The sequence below is a fragment of the Pseudopodoces humilis genome, chromosome 3 (genome assembly GCF_049639895.1).
Source record: "Pseudopodoces humilis isolate 2021_Gansu_Grassland_sample_001 chromosome 3, ASM4963989v1, whole genome shotgun sequence".
Lineage (NCBI taxonomy): Eukaryota > Metazoa > Chordata > Aves > Passeriformes > Paridae > Pseudopodoces > Pseudopodoces humilis.
This window is the reverse complement of record NC_142202.1, coordinates 4,951,826-4,957,825: the sequence shown is the minus strand read 5'-3', so window position 1 is coordinate 4,957,825 and position 6,000 is coordinate 4,951,826. Positions and strand designations below refer to the sequence as shown.

Sequence of the window (6,000 nt, the reverse complement as noted above, 5' to 3'; positions counted from 1 at the left end):
TTATCTTCAGGCTGTTCCTGTCGAATCCTCTCTGCTCCTGCCATACAGAGCGCATGTTAATGAAAACGGGCATCAAAGAAGCTAGAAATGATGTGCAATTCAACCTCATGAAGTATGAAATCACTCCTCTCCCATGCAGGGCTCTATCAATCAAGTTGGCTTTGGGTCTTTTCTTCCCAGAGAGCTTCTGCTACAGGTGCCTCCGAAAAGCACTTTCCTGTCCGTGCTCCTTGTTTCCTGACAGAGATGGTTGATGGTCATCCAGGAGCACACACCATCATCTCCCTACTGATTCAGCACGTGTAAGGATGGATCCATACCTTTATTAAAGTCAATCTTAATCTTTCCTAAGGAACATTTCATAAAAATGTAGGCTTAGAGCAGCTTTCAGAGGCAGCTACAAATTGCCAGCAGTAATACACCAAAATTAGATGGGATAGATGGGGGCTGTCTGTTGTCGTCCCCTGATTGCTTCCTTCCATCATTTGCCTTAACTGGATTTGTTCCTTAGCACCTGGCCATTGTCTGGGGAGAGCTTACAGGTAACAAAAGATGATGGCACAGTTGGTTTTGTATTAAAAAAAAAAAAGTAATAACTGAGGTCCAAATGCAAAAGGAAAGTGGGCGGGTGGATGGTTGCAGAGCTGGGATGTAGATGAATGGATGTGGATAGGAGTATGGATTGGTACATGGGCAGGTAGATGCATTGCTGGAGGGGTACATGAATTGGGTGGTTTGATATATGGGTGTTAGAGTGCAAGGATGGGTGCATCCACGGGTGCATTGGTTGGTACATGAGCGGGGGGGTGCGCAGGTGCATGGGCTGATGCAGGAATAAGTGGGCGATGTATGGGTGCATGCACGCACGGATGTAGGGGTGCATTGGCTGCTGCAGGCACGGCCGTGTGGGTGCGCAGGTGCCTCGGCTGCTGCGGACACGGGTGGCAGCCCGGTGCGAAGCGAAGGCCGTGCGGTCGGACGGACAAAGCCCCGGGACAGATGCCAGGGCAGGTGCGCAGCTGCCTCTGGCCGGCACAGCCCGGCCCCGGCGCTCCGGGCGGCAGGCGCGGGCGGGGCGGGGCTGCGGGCCCGGCGCGGGGGCGGCGCTGCGCCCGCCCCGGCTCGGCTCAGCTCGGCTCGGCTCGCCCCGGCTCGGCTCGGCTCGAGGGGCGGGCGGTGGCACCTGCGGCCGCGCCGTGCGGGGCCGAGCGGGGCGGAGCGAGCGGAGCCGCGGCCCGGATGTAGCCGGAACATGGCGCTGGGGGCGGCGTGACGGCGGCGGCCGAGGTAGGGGCGGCGGGGCCGGGGGCGCGGGCGGCGGCTGCCCCTGCCCGGGCGGACGCTCGACCTTGCGGGGCCGCGGCGCTGGCCGGAGCTGGCCGGCCGGGCTGTCCGCGTGTCCTGGCAGCGGCCGGTGCCCGCAGACAAAGGCACGGCCCGGGCATCCCCGTCCGCACCTGTGCGGAGCGGGCAGAGCCGCGGGCGCTGCCAGGGGCGACTGGCGCGGGGCAGGCGGGAGCTCCCGGGTTCCTCTCCTGAGGGTCGCAGTAGGTGATTTTGCTTTTGATATCTTGCCGGGGTTTCCTACAACAATGGCTTTTCTTTTCTTTTTTCTTAAGCCAGTTTGCTTTTTGTCATATCCCCCTCCCTCCAAGAAGTTGCTCCCAACTTTCCCTGAATATGATGTGGTTTTGGGTTCCCCCCAGGAAGCAGGTGCCCAGAGAGCCGTACAGCCGCTCCTGGAAATGCTCCTACATGCGCCTCTATACCTCTGCTCCCTCTTTTTTTTTTTTTTTTTTTTTTTTTTTTTTCTCTCATATAAAGGGTTAGAAATGCCTGCAATCGACTCCGCTCTTCTTTCAGTGTCCATGAGCCTCGGATCATCTCAGCTAAAGAAAATGAGCTGCATAGTGACTGCCGTGCTTGAATAACGCTCCAGCCTCAGGCCAAGAGGTGTTTTTTTCATGGTATCGATCAGACCTTGAGAATTTTTCACCAACCCGCTAGCAGCACGCAGGCTGCCTTTCTTCCTCTTTGTTACATACCAGCCCTCTGTTAACATAAAGAAACAATGGAAATTTTTTTCCCCCAAAATATTCAGTGCTAGGTCTAATGGGCTGTGATTGTCAGTAAGGATAAAATTCCCACCAACTTGAGAGGGGCCAGCAGTGACACTCCTCTGCTAGTAGCCTTTCCCTTTCATTTTATAATTTCTTTATATGCTCTAGCATTTGCAAAAATGAAGAAAATTAGTTGATACCTATGTTGAGTATTGAAATAGATCTTGGTGGTCCTTGCTACCAGACAGCACTTAAGGAATCATTGCTTCAGATTTACTGCCTTTATTGTACCATGAAACTTCCAGTACTGCTGCTCAGGGCTGCAGCAGGGAGCCGTGCTCCCCTGGCCGCTGTGACAGCCGGTGTTGGTGGCTGTGAGCATCGCTGCTGCTGCTGGGGACAGACCTCTTGTCATGTGGAGGTGTCGGGGGATGGCTCTGCTGTCCGCTGAGGAGGATGTTTCAGAGGTGGTGAGTGGATGTAGTGCTGCTTCTGGGGCTCCCCGGCCATCTGCCCCCCCCGAAGGAGCGACACTGGGAAGCTGTAGAAGCTCCTCTATTTCAGTTTGAGGTTCACAAAATGGCCCTTTTTTCCCTGCCCATACATTGCTGTTTCTGCTACGTGGGGGTTACAGATGTGTTGATTGCTCCATGGTGAGCAGCTGCTCTCGTGGTTTTCAGGTGGGAATGAAGGACCTGGCTGCGTGGGGCAGGGCACTGGTTTCGGAGTGGCTGCTGTGCCAGGTAAAGCTTTGGAAATTACTTGTTGTGGTTTGCCTTATTGCCTGTTTCTGTGGCTCAGTCACATTTTTTTGGCTATAGGTTGTTTTAGGTCGATGAAAGGTCTTTGTTCAGTGTGGAATTGTGTATTTATGCTATCAAAATTAACTGGAGGTAAATTGACTAAAAGCATTGTTATAATCAAGGGGGAAAGACTCACTCTCATGTTGAGCATGCTAAAGCTAAACTTTTTTCTTTCTCCTGTTCCAGACATCTTTCCAAATGGTTTGGATCCCAGTGGGACCATGATTTGTAGCTGAGAGTAATTTTTATCAGATTGAGTCTGCCATAGTCCCATTTCCCCGTTGTGCAGGAGCTCTGGGTGCTGTTACTCACCTCTGTAGTGTTTCAGCCTCACTTGGAGGAAGCGAGAGCTCACCAGTCACGGCGTGTGTGCATGTCCTCAGCTGGAGTGACTGCTGAACCGTGCTTAACTGGGCAGCTCAGGGTCACTCCACGCCGGGAAGCAGTGCCACAGAGAGACCCTGGCAGGCCTGCTGTGGAGAGCCCTGTTACCAGTCATCAGCAAATTCCCTTGGCAACCCCCTGTGGAGCCAGACCTAGTAAATCCCATTGCTCTTTGATTCCCTTGTTAGTTTGGCACCTCTATTTGCTTCCCAGTGGCTTTTCTGTTTGGGTTTGGTTTTTTTTTTCCTGGACATCTTCGTCCATCATGAATTGTCACAGTAAGTCAGTGTTTGACTTTCAGTGAGCTCTCAGTATCCCAATAGCTGATTCTAAGATGGAAGTGTGTAACAAGCAAAGTTCCTGCAAAATGTTTTACTTCCTGATTATTATTTTGTAATGTAACAGATTTTGGCAACTGTTACTTTGAAAACTAATATTTGGGAAGTACAATGCTGTATAAGAAATTTGTTCCCCAGTGTCAACTCCTGCTGTCAGTCAGCTGAGAACAAACTTCTCTCATGGTAGTTAGTCACAAATCTGAGTTTTGCTCTACCTCATTGGTATTACTTCTGACACCAGATTTGCTACTGAAATAGGGGAGACAAACTGTTCTCATTGACACCAGCTGGGGCACGCAGTTTGGGTTTAAAGCTGAATTCATGGAGAGCTCCAGCTCATGTGGCAGAAGCCCAAGAGGTGATGCTGGCACAAGTCTGTCAGAGGTACAGGTGTTAGCTGTTTCAGGGACGTGTGGAAAAAAGAACTGGAAAGAAGGAGCAGAAGAGCACCTGCATCTCTGCTTCTCCTCTCTGGTCACCCTCACATTTGACACCTAAATCCTTTTCTGCTTTGAAGCTGCTCCAATTAGGAATCTGAAGTGTTTGGCATCTACTTGTTCAAATACATAAACTGGCTCTGGTTTTACCGGTTTACTTTGCAAAGGCTACAAACACAAGTCTGCTGTGTGGCATGTGCCGAAACTGCCAACAGGTGTGTGTGGGTACAACAGCTGAAGAGGTTCAGAATCATAAATCTCAAACAAAACCTCTCTTTTAAATACCTCTTTGGCATATCCTACTCCTGGCATTAGCATCGCTGACTCATGATGCTGTTTGGCCATCCTGGAGGCATTTTTGGGGCTGTCTCTGCTTTGCTCCTTGCTGAAGTCAGAGGAGTTTGTTTGTTGGATATGCTGCAGGGTTTGGCCAGGTTTCCCCAGGTTTTGGTGAAAGCTGAGCAAAACCTCTGTTGTCTGGATGGAATGGTATGTGATTGCAGCCAGGTGAAACTGGAGAAATGGTGATGGAGACTTCAGGTGGTTGATAGCCTCACTCCTGTAGGGCCTGCACTTTCTACCATCTTCCAGTTACAGTCTTTACCATTAATTCTAATCTCTTAAACTTAGGATCTTGCTACTCAATAGCAACTTGAAGCCAGAAATGTGTTTTAAACAACTATTTGCTTAAAAAATGTATGTTACGACCAATAGAGCCTTGGTTTTGATGGCATCTTCCCTTGTAGCTTATCCAGTGTCTTATACAGGTTTGTGTCTTGCTCAGTAGGAGCTTTATAGGGTACCTTCCTTCTTTCTAGATGCAAAGCTTGATATATTTAAGACAATTTCCCCCCATTAAATTCAGCTGTGATTGGTGGTGAGGTGTGCCAGAGCACTGCCTGATGCACAGCTGCATTTGCTTTATTATCAGGGAAAAAGCTGGAAAACTGAATTATTCAAAACCATTAACAACTGTGTGCAAAACCCCAGTTAGTTCTGAGCCCATTCAAAAGGCAACTCCCCCCACACCCATTTAGAGCAAATCTCAGAGCACTTTAGTGGTGTTTAATGTTCAGGTAACTCTAATTAAGCCTTTAATCCATTAGGCCACAGGGATTCATTTGGGACTTGGCTGTTAGTGCGGGTGTTTCAGCCTGCAGGTCACCCAGCCCAGGAGGACTCAATGATGCATTTGGAGGTCTGTCCCTGTGACAAAGAAAACAAAGTGTTTTCTCTGCAATTAAATGTTTAATTTTGCTGGTTTTGTTTTGTTTTTTTTTCCTGGAGAGAAACAACTCAGGGCAGGACTATGGCCAAGACTTCTGGTCAAAGACCAGCTCAGTATTTGGTTCTCTTGTGGTTCAGCTCTGCCTGTTGATAGCCCTGGCACAAAATTCCAGCCTTAAACCAGATCTTGTGCCTTAGAGGGTTCAAGGATTCTTCCCTTCTGAGTGCTGCCTGTGAGTGCAGTGATGTGAGAAGTGTGTGCTCCCATTGCGTCACACAGAGCCAGCCACAACATACCAAAGTCAGCTATTTTGCATCTTTTCCAACTTTCTTTTCTGTTCTGGCCCATGTGAGAATGCTGTCACTTTTGGAAGTTGCCTCTGGTGGAAGTACAAAGGTAATAACTGTTTCAGATACAGAGCTTGAATATCTTTTGAAATCCAACCAGCAAAGCAGAAACACATGAATCAAGTTTAGCTCTTCAGGGCTGCCGTTTCCCGTTTGAAGCCTTCCTTATCTCCTAAGCGCAGCTTTTATTTAAACATGAGCTATAGATACCAGTTAATAATAACGCTACATGAACCCCCAAAACTGGGCTCCTGGAAGGGCTGGAGGCTGTGAGGACTGGTAGCAAGCCTTGTTCTCACCCTGTGGAGCTCAGGGCACAGGGTGCGCCTATCCTCTTAGTGCATATGCCGTGTGCCGGCGTGAGCATGGCCAGAGCGGGACGGCGTGACTTGCTCAGAGGCAC

At 49.8% G+C, this 6,000-nt stretch overlaps 1 protein-coding gene across 1 annotated transcript in view; it reads left to right on the top strand.

Moving 5' to 3' along the window:
* The first annotated feature begins 1,178 nt into the window (after positions 1–1,178).
* Positions 1,179–6,000, top strand: part of PAK5 (p21 (RAC1) activated kinase 5) — an 87,392-nt gene continuing 82,570 nt past the window's right edge. Inside the window, exon 1 of the mRNA XM_014254604.2 lies at positions 1,179–1,287. The gene's annotated coding sequence lies outside the window, so the exon portion shown is untranslated. The remainder of the gene's footprint in view (positions 1,288–6,000) is intronic.